General features: G+C 40.1%; 1 non-coding gene across 1 annotated transcript; it reads left to right on the plus strand.

Annotated features, from left to right (window-relative positions):
- Nucleotides 1-4,185: 4,185 nt before the first annotated feature.
- LOC114613116 lies at nucleotides 4,186-4,292 on the plus strand. Its single transcript, XR_003710134.1, has one exon. It is a non-coding gene; the product is annotated as a small nucleolar RNA U13 (small nucleolar RNA).
- Nucleotides 4,293-17,472: the final 13,180 nt, after the last annotated feature.

The raw sequence follows: 17,472 nt of genomic DNA on the forward strand, positions 1-17,472 counted from the left end.
GATCCAGTACATCCAAGGCTACATAAAGAAATCCTGTCTCAAGCAAAACGAATCTGAGTAGAGAGCCACATACAATTGAAGAGAGTTAGATGATTCTTAGTAAAGAACAGGATCAACAAAAATAGGAGTAAATACAGGAGCAGCCATAGACCTGAAGTACCATGTTCAAGGATAAATTTGATGCATATTATTCATATTAATATTTTCTGTGTGTGATATATGTATACCTATGAATGCAACTATACATGAGGGTGCATTTACCCTTGTGTACACATACAGAGGCCAGAAGTTGGGTGTTTTCCTCTATCAGTACCCATCCTATTGTTTTTAGCTTTTTAAAAATATGTATTTGTTTGTTTGTTTATTGATATTTTGTTTTCTGTAGGAGTGTGAAATGGCACAAGTATAGGGGTCATAGGAAAAATTACAAGACTTGGTTCAATCTTTCTAACAGGTGGTTTCTTACAATTCAGGTTGTTAAGTTTTGGCAGAAAGTACCTTTAGCCACTGAACCATCTTGCTAGCCCTGAGACAGGAGCTATTATGAGCCTAGAGTTCATCACTTCAGCTAGATTAACTTGCCAGAAAGCCCTCAAGATCTGCCTGTTTCTACTCTTCCAGTACTGGAGTTACTGGTACATGTTTTTGTTTTGTTTCGTTTTGTTTTATGTAGGTGCTAGGGATCTGAACCCAGGTCCTCATACTTATACAGCAAGCATTTTGTCCACTGAGCCATCTCCCTAGCACCTCATGAATAAAAATAATTCCTTCCAGCCCAGCCAAAATAGGATTCAAACATCACTGGAGACAAGCTGTTATGGCCCCAGAATGGATATCATAAGGGATACCATGAGGTAGCTGGTAAACAGAAAACTACCCTTTGGGTTGCAGATGAAATTTATCAGGTTATTTTTGAACCTGCCTCAGCCTTTCTGCCCTAAAAATACAGACAAGCCTGTGTCACCAATCCTGGCAAAATTTATCAGAAAGCTATCTTCTATTTACATGCTTATAACCCCAGCTACACAGAAGGCAGAGGCAAAAGGATCACTTAAGCCCAGGAACTTAAGGCCAGAACAAGTTTTAAAAGCCCGCCCAAAGAGAAGGGAAGAAGAAGGGAAGAAGGGAAGAAGGGAAGAAGGGAAGAAGGGAAGAAGGGAAGGGAAGAAGGGAAGGGGAGGGGAGGGGAAGGGAAGGGAAGGGAAGGGAAGGAGCGAGCCATCTTCTGTGTGCTAGAAGTACCCAGTGCCTGTGGAAATTAACATGGACTCTTATGGGACGCCAAAGAATTTATCAGGAAGCTTCCCATAGTAATCCTACTGAAATCTAGAGAAGATATAGAGAATTGGGATCAGAAGCCCTTTGCACTTGTAAGTCCTACAAACCCACTACTGACAAAAAGAGACACTCGGTAGAGGGCATCTCAAATGTCACATATGACAGTGGGTATGTGTGGAGCCAAGAGGGAATGAACTGCTAATTGGCACACCTTCCTGCTCACATTTTTCAATGCTGGCTGTAGACATAATGCCTCTTGGCTTAAGAACCTCTGTCTGCTTACTTAGTGAAAAGAGGCAGGTCTCATAAATACTGATGCTCCTGGACTTACATCCCAATAAATTCTACGAAGCAAGCAGGCAATGTTCAACTCTAGCTACTGCACAGCCTGCTGAAACCAAGTAAATACTGGGGATAGTGGCGCATACCTTTAATCCTAGCATTTGTCTAGAGAAACAAGGCCCATCTTTAAGTTCCAGGCTTGCCTGGTCTGAAAAGAGAGTTTCAGGACATCCACAGTTACAGAGAAACTCTTGTCTTGGGGGGAAAAAAAATACATAATGTACGGCTTTGGCTTTTATGTTATAAATTGTAGAGGGCTTTTTATGTCTTTTGTTTTTATGTTAAAAAGCCCTCTATAATTGTTACCAGTAAGAAATTAATTAAAACTTATCAATAGAGGGAGCTAGAGAGACAGAGTGGGGAGGGAAGGCTTCCCTTTCAGTGTCTGCTAGACATAGCACAGACAGGCTCCTGGAAAACACTTGCATTGCCTCTACAGATGAGCTGCTTAGACTGCATTTCTCTAGAGCTAGGTGTGTGAAGGGCGCAGATTGTGTAATATTTGACAATGTGTGCTTTCTCTACCTCTGGACTTTAGAAACAGCAGTGTAGTAACTAAGAGCTTCAGAACATGCATCTGTATCCCAACCCTAATTATTGTTCCTGCTTTCCTCCAAGCCCCATTCATGCTTCCACCTACCAGAGTCCCTCAGCACTGACAGACTAGCCTACCTTCACTCCACATAATGGCTTGGAGCTGCCCTGGCGCGGGGTGTCTCTGTCTCTGTCTCTGTCTCTGTCTCTGTCTCTGTCTCTCTCTCTCTCTCTCTCACACACACACACACACCCCTACCATCACTCTCAGCTCTTACACTCCAGGTTATTCTGACTTACCTGCTGACTGAGGACCAGCTCTGGCCCCCTGACCAACCTACTGATTATTATTCTATCTTCCATAGGTCTGATCTCCAGCCTTGGGAGAGAAGGCTCCTTTCAAATATGTTCCTTGGAATTTGTTTTAAATGGCTAAAGTTTGTAGCTATGCGGTGGTGGCGCATGCCTTTAATTCCAGCACTCAGGAGGCAGATGCAGGTGGATCTGAGTTCTAGACTAGCCTGGTCTTCAGAGTGATTTCCAGGACAGCCAAGGAACTCTGGTCTTGAATAACAGTCTCACTAGATACAGAAATATTCTATATAAATGAGCAATACATGATACTTGGTCTCCTGTGGTCAGATAAGACAAATTTGAGAAAAGGGTTTAAAATTGAAACTTAATGAAAGTATACTGTCGCCAGGCAGTGGCGGCGCACGCCTTTAATCCCAGCACTTGGGAGGCAGAGGCAGGCAGATTTCTGAGTTCGAGGCCAGCCTGGTCTACAGAGTGAGTTCCAGGACAGCCAGGGCCACACAGAGAAACCCTGCCTCGAAAAACCAAAAAAAGAAAAAAAAAAGTATACTCTCTCACTGTTAAGCTTAATGAATAAAATCCAAAACAGAAAAATCCTTCCCGATTCCACAATTTAGGATTCTGACAGTTAAGAAGTCTTTATACACAATAAGTGAACAGCTACACCAGGTAGCTGACAACAGGCCTGTCCATAGTGGGTATTCACACCTCTCTCTGAACCAACAGCTAAAAAGCAAAGCTGTAAATGTGTAGACCAGGAGAGCTGAAGTTACATACAGACTTCGTCATTAAGAACTACTTGTCTAGGAATAAAACTCTTAATTAAACATACCAACAAGTAAAACAACAAGAAAAAAATTACCAACTATGACAATAGTAAAGGGGACAAAGAACATGAAATATGTAGAATCCTTAAAAGTGAATTTTGTTTGAAAATGTCTTTCCTCAACGAAGCTCCTTTCTGTAATGTTGATGTGACTTCCCAAATTAGTAACACTGCTACTGATAAATGTTCCAACCATGTGAATCATCTGAATTTGTTATAAAACAGCATGGAGAAGAAAATAACAAAACATTACCCCAGAACCATATGTTCCTCACTCAACAAAATTTAGTCAGCTTGAGTTCTTTATTTGTACCTACCTGCTTCTAAATATAATGTCTACAAAATCAAGACTGTATTGGAATAAATAACCACAGACTAGCACAACACTTCTCATATCTCAGTGTACGTCATCATCAAGGGGAAACTAACAGTCTGAATGTTAGAAGTAGTGAGAAAGGAAACTGCACTTGAATTCTGCCGTCAGAAAACCTGAAATTCAATTCCAACTCCCAACAAGCTGTGTGCAACCTTGAGAAGCCTCCCCCCAACCCTTTTTGCACTATTTTGAGAAACAAACATTCTGTAAGCTCTGAAAACACTGTTGTTAAATCAATACTGAAAATTATAGTTGCTCAGAGAACAAACATTTGGAATAAATGAGTACAACACTGGTTGACACTCACTACCTACTCTTCATCCTCTAACAAGTGCTTAGCACTTCTTGGCCTGTGTCTTCATTCATTTATTAATTTTTTTTTAAAATCTACTCAGGCTTACCAGAGAACCAAATAAGATACTGAATTATTATATATATCATGAGCTTTAATGCAGAATCTAAAGTCTAGACCCTTGAGCAAAGTGATTACTAGTAAAAATGGCTACTACATGCCATCCTTTTGTTGTTGTTCTTAAGTATAACTATTAGGTGTTTACACCACTGTATGACACATGCCTCCTTTAACCCTCATTATGACACTATTAAATTATTCATCTGACATGGGGAGGTGCTATTTATTACAATTATTGAAAATACAGGGGCTCAGACAGATGGCTCAGTTGTTAGTAGCACTGGCAGCTCTTCTGGAGGACCTGGTTCTGTTCTAAGTATTCACATGATAGTTTACAACCCTGTAACTATACGTTCTCAGGGATACAATGCATTCCTCTACCCTCTGTGTGTGATACATACATGTGGTACAGACATACATGCAGGCATACACCCATACACATAAAATAAAAATTGTTTTTTTAACTGACAAAATGTAGCTCCGTTGGTAAAGTACTTGCCACACAAACACGAAAACCTGAGTTCAAATCCCCAGCACCCACAGAGCAAGTCCAGGAGTACAGGCCATATGAGATCAGTATAATGAACACAAAAATTAAGTGAATGAAACTGTTTGTTTCAGATCATCCCTTATCCTGAAGCCAAGGCTTGAGGTGTCAAATTTGCAGCCACTGTCCTGCCTCAGTCTCCTGTGCACTAGGCTTACAAGTATGCATCACCATACTCATTTTACTGTTTTTAATGTTTTTCCTGTGCTGTGGAATCAACCCAGGGCTCCTCCCATTTGCAAGTGCTCTGCAACCGACTACATGCCTGTCTTAGAGTTTTACTGCTGTGAACAGACACCATGACCAAGACAAGTCTTACAAAGGACAACATATATTTGGGGCTGGCTTATCGGTTAAGGTTCAGTTCACTGCATGCCAGAACCTGTGCAGGCAGAGCTGAGAGTTCTACATCTTCATCTGAAGGCTGCTAGTGGAAGACTGACTTCCAGGCAGCTAGGATGAGGGTCTTAAGCCCACACCCAGTGACACACCTACTCCAACAAGGCCACATCTCCTAATAGTGAAAATCCCTGGGCCAAGTACACACAAACCATCGCAATGCCCAATCCTTAAAAACATTGTACAGCCGGGCGTTGGTGGCGCACGCCTTTAATCCCAGCACTTGGGAGGCAGAGGCAGGCGGATTTCTGAGTTCGAGGCCAGCCTGGTCTACAGAGTGAGTTCCAGGACAGCCAGGGCTATACAGAGAAACCTTGTCTCGAAAAACCAAAAAACAAAAAAAAAAAAAAAAAAAACATTGTACACATTTACTGTGTACCATGTAATGATTCTGGCTTAGTTTGGTTGAGGTTTTTGCTTTGGTCGGTTTGGTTTTTTGGGTTTTTTTGAGATAGGGTTTTTCTGTGTAGCTTGACTGTCCTGGAACTCACTCTGTAGACCAGGCTGTCCTGGAACTCAAAATCTGTTGCCTCCCCCACACACACACACTGCTCAGTTGCCATATGATTTTTTAATAGAAGGTGAACACAATTTAATGTTTCGGTAGATGGCATACACTATTCTATCAGTAGATGACACACACGCACTGTGATGTTCAGGAATATGTGATATACGCTGTGTTCAGTAGTAGATGACATACACTGCGATGTTTCAGGAGATGGTATACACTGTCATGTTCAGTAGTAGATGGCATACATCACCATACTTTGGTAGATGGTATATCAAGTATATATTATATAGTATATTTCAAATCCTTCTAGGGCTAGAGATGTCATTCTTGCTAAGCATGCACAAGACTCCTCTGATCCCAAGATCCTTAAAAACAAAAACAAAAAATCTAAGGTAAAGACAGAGGTTAGAAGGGAAGAAAGAAGTGAAAAAAGGAATAGGGAAAATTCTGTCTTTGGAATGTGGTATAGTGTTACACATTTGTTAATTCCAGCACTTGTCAGGAAGTCAAAGGACACAGGGATCAAGACCAGCCTCAACTACATAGGGCAGTGGTCCTCAACTTTCCTAATACCATGACCTTTTAATACAGTTCCTCATGTTATAGTGACCACAAACCTTAAAATTATCTTCATTGCTACTTCATAACTAATTTTGCTACTGGTATGAATTGTAAATATCTGATATGCAGGATCAATGACTCCTATGAAAGGATCATTCAACCCCCAAAAGAGTAGTGACCCACAAGCTGAGAACCACTAATATAGTCTGAAGCTAGCACAAGCTACATGAGACCCAGTAAATAAATAAAAAACAAAAAAGAAATTTTTGTGACTTCCTTAAAATATATGTTACTGTTCTCTGTAGCTGACATTTTTACAACAAAACCCAAATCTTATTCCTACCATCTAACTTGGTTAGTCAACCACTGACCAAGCTCTTTCAACTGTCTCTCCTCCCTACTCTCCCAAAACTCCATTCATCAAACTCCCTTAACCAAGTTCAGAGCCATGAAATCATCAAGCTGGCAAATGAAGACCAAGACTATGAGCTAGAACAATAAGCTTGATGCTGCAATCACCACCCTGGTAACTTTTTCCTCCTCTGACCTCTGGGGACTTTTCCTACCACTCTGGAGCTTATATATTGTTCTGAGGGCTGTTTGCTACCTTTTCAACCAATCACTGCTTTTGTTTTTTTTTTTTTTGGGGGGGGAGGACTATGTACATGTTCTTCTCTGTGCACACTTATGTGTGTTCATATAGAGGCTAGAGGTTAATGTCAGGTGTTTTCTATTAATCTCCACCTTATGCTTTTGAGAGTTAATTCTTTTACGTCTCACACTGAACTTGGAGTTCACTGATTCAGCTAGACTGGCTGCCTGCAACCATCAAGGATCTGCTCTATGTCTGGACACATTATACACACACTGGAAGGAGAAGAAATGTCCCAGTGCACACACATGCATACAATAGAGCAGCACATACACATAACTCAAAGAGGGCAAGAAGAGTGTGATATGCCCCTTCTATTTTCAGATGAAAATAAGATAGAAACTCACAGCCCTTTCCCCTTATTTGCTTCATCTTGGGCAAAGGCCACCACAGGAGAAAATGAAATAATTCAGGATCAGCTTCTCCCCCACCCCCTTTCTCTTGTCCTCTACCTTTAGTCCTACTTCTGCTTGAATGGGGCCAGAACATGTATAGGATGTTGCACTTTCGTCAGGCCTAAACCTGGAGCCTAGTCTAGAAGGTCGAATACCTCCTCCCCAAGGAGATGTAAACATTATGTATATAGACATTATGATTAATCAATGCCAGTTCTGCTCAGTCCTCAGTATAACTTCACGTTTTATAAAATAAGCAGTGACTATACATTTGTTTAAAGTCTCGGATTTATGAATGGCATGTGATATATACTTTATCCTACTGTGACTATCTTACCTACTATATGTCTATGTGTTTTATACACATATCACAAAGCACTTTATCCCACTGTCTCACTAAATATGAATGTTCTGTAATTAACTTATTTTGTACAATATACCACTGACATTCTCAATGGTCATATTAGAACTTTTTAAAATTAACTATGAAAATGGCCAGGTACTTATCTGCACAGAGATAAACCCTGCACTGAGAAGGCTGAGACAGAACAAGACTTTCAAAGCTAGCCTGGAGTATAAAACCAGACCTTGTCTTGGAAAAGGGGGAAGGGAGAGAAGGGCAGTGAGGGTAGAATAAAGCAGAGCATGGTAGCTCATGTCTTTATATTTCAGTACTTGGCATCGGGAGATAGCTCAGTGGTTAAGAGCACTGACTGCTCTTCCAGAGGTCCTGAATTCAATTCCCAGCAACCACAAAGTAGCTCACAACCATCTGTAATGGGATCTGATGCCCTCTTCTTGTGTGTCTAAAGACAACTACAGTGTACTCATATAAAATAAAATAGATTTTTTTTTTTTTTTTTTTTTTGGTTTTTCAAGACAGGGTTTCTCTGTGTAGCCCTGGCTGTCCTGGAACTCACTCTGTAGACCAGGCTGTCCTGGAACTCAGAAATCCGCCTGCCTCTGCCTCCCAAGTGCTGGGATTAAAGGCGTGCGCCACCACCGCCCAGCAAAATAAATAAATCTTTAAAAAAAAAATTCAGTACTCAAGACACTGAGACAGGCAGATCTCTGTGAATTTACTGAGAGCATGGTCTATATAACAAGCTCCAGGACAGCTAGGGAGGAAGGAAAGAAGGGAGAGAAGGAGGGAGGGAGGGAGGGAGGGAGGGAGGGAGGGAGGGGACAGTAAGAGAGAGGGAGGAAACAGAAAGAGAGAAAAAGAGAGAGAGAAAGAGAGAGAGAGAGAAAGAAAATCAGCAACAGCTCCTTAAGAAAAATACATAACTAGGGCAAGAGAAATGGCTCAGTAGTTTCAGAACATGTATTGTTCTTGTAGAGTCTAGAAATAATTCAAAAAGAAGGTCTCAGCCTTCTGGAATACGCAGATGTAGCAAAGGCCGACTGTAAGCTTAAATTTTTTAAACTCTATTTTTAATAAGGGTTTTTAAATGTTTTAACCTCCCTTCTAGCCACCAAAGGTAGTGGGAAGAAAGGTTATTAAGGTGCAGTGGTGGCACACGCCTTTAATCCCAGCACTTGGGAGGCAGAGGCAGGCGGATTTCTGAGTTCGAGGCCAGCCTGGTCTACAAAGTGAGTTCTAGGACAGCCCAGGATATAAAGAGAAACCCTGTCTTGAAAAACAAATACAAAAAAAAAAAGATGTGTGGGAAGTAGACCTGTTTAGAAATTGTTCTTTGGAGTAAATCCCATCTGTGTTGTTAGAAAATCAGCAGTTCAGTTCAGTTCACAGGTCAGCAGCGACAGCTCAATCCACTTGCAAACATTTCACAAATATATACCAGCAGTTCAGTTCAGTAGTGTTCTGATAGCAAAGACGAGTCAGCAGCAGTGGCACGACCTAGCAAAGACAGCTAGGTCTCAGCCAAATCGGCAAAAGTCAGCAAGAGGGACCAGGACCATCAAGGACAACATGAATTCCTTGACGTGCCTCTCTTAATGAGGGGAAGATTAGCCAAGATGCAAGACCAAGAAGTACTGCAAAGCTAGCTATGCAAGCATGCCCCTCTTATAGTGAGTCCTATTTATACTCCCTCCAAAAATCAGGTGTCCTTCCACAGGTCTGCATCAGCACATGAGTCTGTATCAGCTGACATCACTCTACCAATTGGCCAGAGTCTGTAGAAGCTGCAAGAAGCCACAAGAACCTCTTGAGAAGTTGTGTGGTGCATTTCTCTCTATGGAGTCTTGACAAATGGAGCTCAACATGAGCTCAACAGTCAATGCATGTAAGATGAACTAACACATACAAGTCATTGTCGAAGAATCCTTCATCAGGAGGAGTCCTTTCACATTCTTGCTTTAGCAAAACATCCTTTTACCTGTGTCTGCTCTAGTAAAACATTCCTTCACACATCTGCCTTAAGGGAAACATCCTTCTACCTGTGTCTGCTTCATTGAAACGTTCTTTGACATAACTGACTTTCCAAAGAAACCAGAAGTTTCCACTTCAGCCACTTGGACTAATAAATGTACATTGACAAGGGACAAACAAGGTAACTCCTTGTCAAGAAATATCCCCAGAGGCCCCAATATCCAATTTAAGTCAGCCATCTCAGACCAACAGTGAAGAAACTCAACCATAGAACAATTAAACAACACTGCTCCGGATATAACCTTAATCACCCAGATATCAAAGCTAGAACAGATAAGACAGAAAAACTCGACGGGCAGTGGTAGAGCATGCCTTTAATCCAGGCACTTGGGAAGCACAGGCAGGTGGATTTCTAAGTTCGAGGTCAGCCTGGTCTACAGAGTGAGTTCCAGGACAGCCAGGGCTACACAGAGAAACCCTGTCTCGAAAAACCAAAAAAACAAAACAAAACCAGACAGAAAAACTCAGGAAAGAGCAAAAGAAAGTATTTTAGCACTGCCATAAAAGATAAAGAAACCACCAAAGTTAAAATTACAATTAGATAAAAATAAAATTAAAGGCTTAATGGATACAGACACAAATGTAACCATTTTATAAGATTCCTGGAATCCAGCTTGGTCACTTCAAAAGCTATCTACATAGCACCTAGGAAATGAGACACCGTCTGAGGTAAAATGAAGTCTAAAATAAATTAAATGCATAGGATCAAAAGGTCAAACAAAAATTAAAGCCTAAGTATAGACAGTCATAGAAAAACTTTTAAGTTTAAATCAAAACAGGTAACATGATTTGCTGATCACTCTACAAGGGAACAGCTCTGAGACTGGCTGAGACATGAAAATGTCTCCAGCCAGAACTTCAGCTATGCATAGCCAATAAATACTGGCTAGAGAACCCTCGAGACTTACCATGCCATCCTTTCAAAATAGCATAGTTAAAATGTTTATTACACTTTGGTTATATAATCCAAACTAACTTATAAAGAAAAACACATGCCTTACCTGCTTGAACACAGAGCAATTATCCCCTTTAAATTGTACACAGTGTACATTCCATACATAAGTTATTGCAGAAATGTCTATTACCTGTGAGAGTTTACAGGTTTACAATGAAGTCAAAGCAATCCTGACAAGATTCACTCTCGGGGATGCTGCTTGATCTTACCTTAGAGTGCCTTGATGCTGTTTCCTCAAAAATCTGCAGTCAGCACAATTTCAAAATGGCTAGATCATCTAGCATCGTAAGACTGTTCCAGTCAAGACTTCAATTAAGCCCTGAACTTTCTCAGTATACAGAGTCCAAACAACAAATGCTACAGCTACCTTTCTTAAGACTGACCAATATCCAAAATTGGGGGGAAGGGTGTATAGGCAAAAGGAAAATGATGCCCCCCAAATTGCCAGGAAACAATCTTGAGAGCAATGCCCTCCTCATTGACAAAAAGTGGGGTGGATAGTTTTTTGATCATTCAATATTCATGTATGGATGTTTGTCATCATTTAAAGGGATAGGTTGCAAGTTAATAGTCTTGATTGCAGAGGAAACATAATAAGGGAGGTTGTATTCAGGGGTTTCTTTTTCTTTCCTCTATCCTTCTTTCTCTCCTATCTAATGTTATTGAGAAGAGTGGAGAAAGGATAACCAAAAAAAGTGGGGAGGGAGAAAAAGGAATAATAGGAATAAAGGGTGATTACTGAATATACTCTGTAACTATATAGAGCTTCTACTAGCCAAAAAGGTATAGATCTTTGTATACTGGTATAAAATTAAGGTTATATTTGGTATAGATCTTTGTATATTGATACAAAATTAAGGTCTATTTGGTTATAACATACTATGTAGCAACCTTTTTTAAGGTATTATAGCTATGTAATTCTTTTTTTAAAAGACTATTTATTTATTTATTTATTTACATATATGAGTACACTGTTGCTATCTTCAGACACACCAGAACATCCCATTACAGATGGTTGTGAGCCACCTTGTGGTTGCTGGGAATTGAACTCAGGACCTCTGGAAGAGCAGTCAGTGCTCTTAACCTCTGAGCCATCTCTCCAGCTCCGCTATGTAATTTTTAACAATCCAAGGTCAAGATCTTGTACAAACTGTTTAGGATAATTTAAAAATGCAAGTTAGTAGTCAGACAGTCAGATCCATGGTCATGTTAAATACTAATTTAGGTAATTATAGAAACATGTATCCAAGGTTAAACAGTAAATAGCTAGAAACAATTCAGATATACTACCTCAGTGATATACAGAATATGGGATTTAAAGATAATTTATTAAAAGGCCTTTTTGACAATGAGACAGGTCAGCTCCTGGCAGTACCTCCATTCTACTTCAAAGCAGATGATAAGATTGAAGAACCTCCATATGGAGTTTGCTTCAAAAGTGGCAAGATAGCCACTGGCCAAGAAATTGCCCTTGCTTCAACTGCTGAGGGGGGACGGGGGCCTGCGGCCCACAAGAAAAAGCACAAACAAGGTATAAATGACAACATATAAGAGAGTGACATAATAAAACCCACTGGTTTTTTATGCTAACTGAAAAAAAATAATTTAATCTGGGCAGTGGTGGTGCATTTCTTTAATCCCAGCACTCCGGAGGCAGAGGCAGGCAGAGTTACAGGACAGCCAGAGCTATACAGAGAAACTCTGTCTTGGGGAAGAAAAAAAAAATACAAAAAAAGAAAAAAAATTGAAGTGGAAACTTCTGGTTTCTTTGGAGACTCAGTTGTTTCATGTGATATTTTTCTGGAAACTGTCTTATGAGAGAATGTTTTTACGGAAGCAAACACATGGGAAGATGTTTTGCTAAGAACAGACAAATGGTGTTTTTCTGGAGGCAGCCTGGAAAAAGAGCATGTAATATTTTCCTAGAGTAGATGCTTGAGAAAACATGTGATGTTTGGAAAGAATATAAATATAGCCAAACGGACAGTGGAAAATGCTGGATGATATTGGTATACCTTGCCATTATTAGGCTTTGATGACACTGGTCTTTATGAATGACACTGGATGGTATTGGTATGCCTTACCACTCTGCCTTACCATAAACTCTTTGTTTGTCATTGTTTGTCATGACTTCATAGAGAGAAATGCACCAAAAAACTTCTAATTGTGTTCTGGTGGCTTCTTGCTTCTTCTGCAGATTTGGACCTTCGGCAGCTTCTTGCTGCTTCCTCAGATTCAGCCAATTGGCAAAATCTTACAGTTTCTTCTGGATCAACCTGCCATTGCTGATTCATGAATGGTGTTTGTGAGTCCTGCTTTTGCTGATTCATGAATGATGTTTGGGAGTGGATCAGGCTGCTGCTGCTGATTTGTGTGAACTAAACTGCTGATATCCTGACAATGTAGACTGGATTTGCTCCAAGGAAATATTTCTAAACAGGTCCACATCCTCCTTTGCCCTATTAACTTTTGCTTTCCACTACCTCTGGTGGGTAGGTAGTGTGCTAAAAAGGAAGTTAAAGTTTTAAGAACCCTTCTAAGCCTACAAAAAAATTAGTTTAAGTCATGAAAAACAATGTACCATATTTTCTGCATTCATAAAGAACAACAAATATGTATATAGAACAAAGGTGCTCACTTATTGGTGGGGAGGATCAGAACAGACAGAGTCAAGCCAGGCCTTGAAGATGCTAGGATTTTAAAGACAGATGAGGCAAGATGGGAACGGACAAACAGGCGTTCCTAGTAGTCAGCATAAGCCTCTTTGCCAAAGTGAGGAAGCTCAGGCCCAAGGACAAATAGGACTGATCAGAAAGGCACAGAGGCACCCAGACAATTGAATTTCAGGAGAACCTGGCTCATGCATGCATAGGTCACATAACATACTGCACTATGGTGAAACAAAAGAGAATCCATAAGAGCACCTACATTTCCCACACTGATACAAAACATAATTTATGAATAATCACAACACGCACACACACACACACACACACACACACACAAGATCTGGTGTGCTATGTTCAATGGAAGAGAATATACTAAGTATAAGACAGGGGAGGGGAGATGGCTCAGAAAGTAAAGGTGCTGTTGCCAAAGCCTCACAACTTGAGCTCAATCAGGACCCATATAGTTGAAGGAGAGAACCAATTCCTTTAAGCTGTCCTTCATATGCTGTAGCACATACATGCCCCTCTCTCCACACACAAATAATAATACCATTAAAAAAATTAAAGAAGGGATTAGAGAGATGGCTCAGTGGTCCTGAGTTCAATTTCCAGCAACTACATAGTGGCTCACAACCATCTGTAATGGGATTCGATGCCCTCTTCTGGTGTGTCTGAAGACAGCTACAGTGTACTCATATACATAAAATAAATAGATAATTATTTTTAAAAATTTACAGATGAAAAGGCAGAGAAGCAGATACTAGGAACAAGTCAAACTCAATGGGTCAGCTTTACTGGCAGTGTCTGCAGAAAACAGCAGTACCTCTCAAAACATAGAACTACATTCAAGCTACCACTAGCTGCATCTACTATTGTTCTTCTATACCATCCCTCAGTTACTCAAGGCTTTTGTTAAAATTCAGCGAAATGAGCTTACATCTGCACAAGAGATCCCTGTTCTTTCTTACACAGTAAGGTGTCACATTTTTCCATTTTAACAAAAAAGATTCTGTTGTGCCTTACTGCACAACAGAAGCTTTTAAACAGGTAAAAACCTCATTTCCCAGTATAAGTGTGCAGCAGTAACTATTTACATTATTCTTAGCAAACACACACACACACACACACACACACACACACACACACACACAATGAGACCATTCTACACATCTCTTTCAAAATACTCAATACAAAAAGGTTTTTTCAGTAAGCAATTTTCTACTCATTGCTAAAATGTCACTTTCATCTTGAGAAGACAGATTAAGTGTTTATTTTTTGAAAAAATACTAAACTTGTTGGGTAGCTTTCTACTGACAACCACTTAGGAAAAGTAAGCAAATTAAGATGAATTTTCTTCATATAAAAGAAATATTCATCTTCAAAACAAGAAACGCTTTTCACTTGGTCACAAGATGACCAGCAAACCCATATCTTACCAAATATAATCCCCATTCCCCTCATTACAAAACAATGCAGAGACTGAGACTCCTCCAAGTCTCCTAACCCAACCAGCTGCTATCAGCACCTCTCTGTCTCACTGGAGAATAAGCTTTGCCAGTTTCTTCTTCTGAAACGTCACAGAAAAAAAATGGCTGTTCCATCACCACAAATATCCAGTTTGGGCCATAAAATCCTGTTATCTAAGAAACAACTTCAAAATCTATCTGTGTACTCTGTGACACACAGATCAATCAGCATCAAGGATGGCTCTTATTGTAAACACCTAGCTGTCATCGTCTCAAAGCAATCTTCCAAAATTCCCTCTCAATCATTGGTTTTCTCATCTTCTGCCAATGTTTCTATGAATATTCCAAAAGTGTTTGCTGGCAAAATAATGTACCTCTGTTGCTGCCACATGGCTTCTATGCATTATTTCTGCCACTTGCCCACTCTTGCCCCTGCTGGAAAAAGTTTTTCCCAATGACAGATGGCCACTGTGTCCCACAGTTCTGGAAAGGTATGATGATGTAGCACACTGACTCTGCTACTCCACAGCAGAGAACTACACTTTTGTACAGGGTCCTTTCTTGAAATCTAGCAGAGATCTGGTTCAGTAGACCTTTCAAAACTGCTGTCGACAGCCAGCTTTCTGCCTACGTTCACCAGGCAGAGCATCTTCTACAACTGAACCCCACCAAACACAGACAAAAGCTAGAAACCTTGAGCCATTTCAACAAAACTTTATAAAACCTAGAGTCTAGTGACTACACTGAGTAACACATGACTTCAGAACTGCTGTAAAAGTTATGGGTGGTATTTAACTTCTAGGTGCTTATTTTTAAACATTTTGCCAACTATAAATGCTACACTTTCTTTCCCTAACCTCCCTCATCTCTCAAGGGTATTAGGCAGAGTTGGACTCAGTAGTTAAATACTCTGGATTCCCAGCACTCACATGGCAATTCACAACCACCTGTAACTCCAGTTCCAAAAGGATCTGACACCTTCTTCTGGAATCCACAGATAATGTATGCACATGATGCACACACAAACAGGCAGGCAAAACACTCAGACTCCTAAAATAATAAATAAATAAATAAATAAATAAATAAATAGATAAATCTTTAAAAACACAAAAGTTAATGTAAAGCTGTAATTCAAATCATCCTTGAAAATAGATTATCTGTTTTACTTAGATCATTTTCATAATTTCACGGAGCTAATAAGCATCTTTTGAAGAAAGTGTGTGGGCTCTGCCACAAATGACCCAGTGTTTCATGTGGTTTTACTAATAGCAGCATCTTCAACCTATGGCTTCTATACTGGCTAGTTTTGTGTGTCTACTTAACACAAGCTAGATTCATCAGAAAAGAGTCTCAAATAAGGAAATACCTCTAAAAGATCCAACTGTAAGGCATTTCCTCAATTAGTGATCAATGGGGGAGAGCCTAGCCCACTAAGCAGTGCTATCACAAGGCTGGTGGTCCTAGGTTCTTGTAAGAAAGCAGGCTGAGCAAACAATGTTAAAGCAAGCCAGTAAGTAGCAGCCCTCCATGGCTTCTACATCATCTCCTGCCTCCATATTCCAGCCCTGCTTGAGTTCTTGTCCTAACTTCCTCCAATGATGGACTACGATCTAGAAGTGTAAACCAAATAAATCCTTTCCTCACCAACTTGATTTCTGGTCAAGGTATTTCATTGCATCAATAGAAACCCTAATTAAGAGGGTTTCTATCCTGAGGTTCAGTTTAACTAAAAGCAGACAAGAGAACCTATGGACATATTGAAAACACACCCCTGAGTGGTTTGAATAAAAACAGTACCCATACATTCATATATGTGTATTCTTAGTCCCCAGCTGATAAAGTGTTTGGGAAGGATTAGGAGGTGTGTCATTGTTAAAGTGGTATGTCCTTGTTGGAGGAAAATTAAATCTGCTTCAGAAGCCTATCCCCAGAACCTTTGTAAGGTGAAAGGAGAATTTGATGCCACAAAATTATCCCAACTTTCACACATTTCACATAACAACATGGACACACACATCATATGCACAACAGAGTGAAATAAATAAAAACACCACACAATGAGATGGCTCAGCAAGCCTGATGACCAGAGTTCAACCTTGAGACTCTTTTATACAAGAGTAGAGAGATATAAAGGAATAGCTGACTGAAGGCAACACAAAAACTACTGATAAGCTTTTCAAAAATTTAATTTTTACAATTATTTCTTTAATCCAAGTTTTCTTTATTTGCATCGTCTCTCTCCCGTTTTTTTCCTTTAAGTTTTGCTATGTTGCCCAAGCTGGCCTCAAGCTTTCAAACTCAAGCAATCCTCCTGCCTCTGGCTCAGATATTACAGGAATTACAGGAGTTACCCATTTTGTAAATCTAAAATCACCCCAAAATAACACATGTAAGGAACAGCTCAGCGGCAAGAGTACTGGCTGCTCTTCCAGAGAACCTGTCTTCAATTCCCAGCGCCCACAAGATAGCTCACAAATATCTAAAACTCCAGTTCCAGGGGATCCCTCATACCAACATACATGCAGGCAAAACACCAAATTAATAAATCATAAAAAAAAAAAAAACAAACCTGGGGGTAGAGCTCGGCTGGCAGAGTACTTAATCAGCATTCACAATGCCCTGGGTTCACTACTCAGCACCAAATAAAATCAGAGCGGTGGGCACTGCCATGTAATCTCTGCAATGGAGGTGGAGGCAGGAGGATCAAAGTTCAAGGTCATCCTCAACTATGTAACAAGTCTTTTAAAACAAACAAACAAACAAAAAATATCCACAAAAGATGGGTAGTAGACCATCCTTGGCTATAAAATTCTGTCTGAAAAAAAAAACACAGGAAAAT

Source organism: Grammomys surdaster, unplaced genomic scaffold (genome assembly GCF_004785775.1).
Source record: "Grammomys surdaster isolate TR1022 unplaced genomic scaffold, NIH_TR_1.0 126187, whole genome shotgun sequence".
Classification (NCBI taxonomy): Eukaryota; Metazoa; Chordata; class Mammalia; order Rodentia; family Muridae; genus Grammomys; species Grammomys surdaster.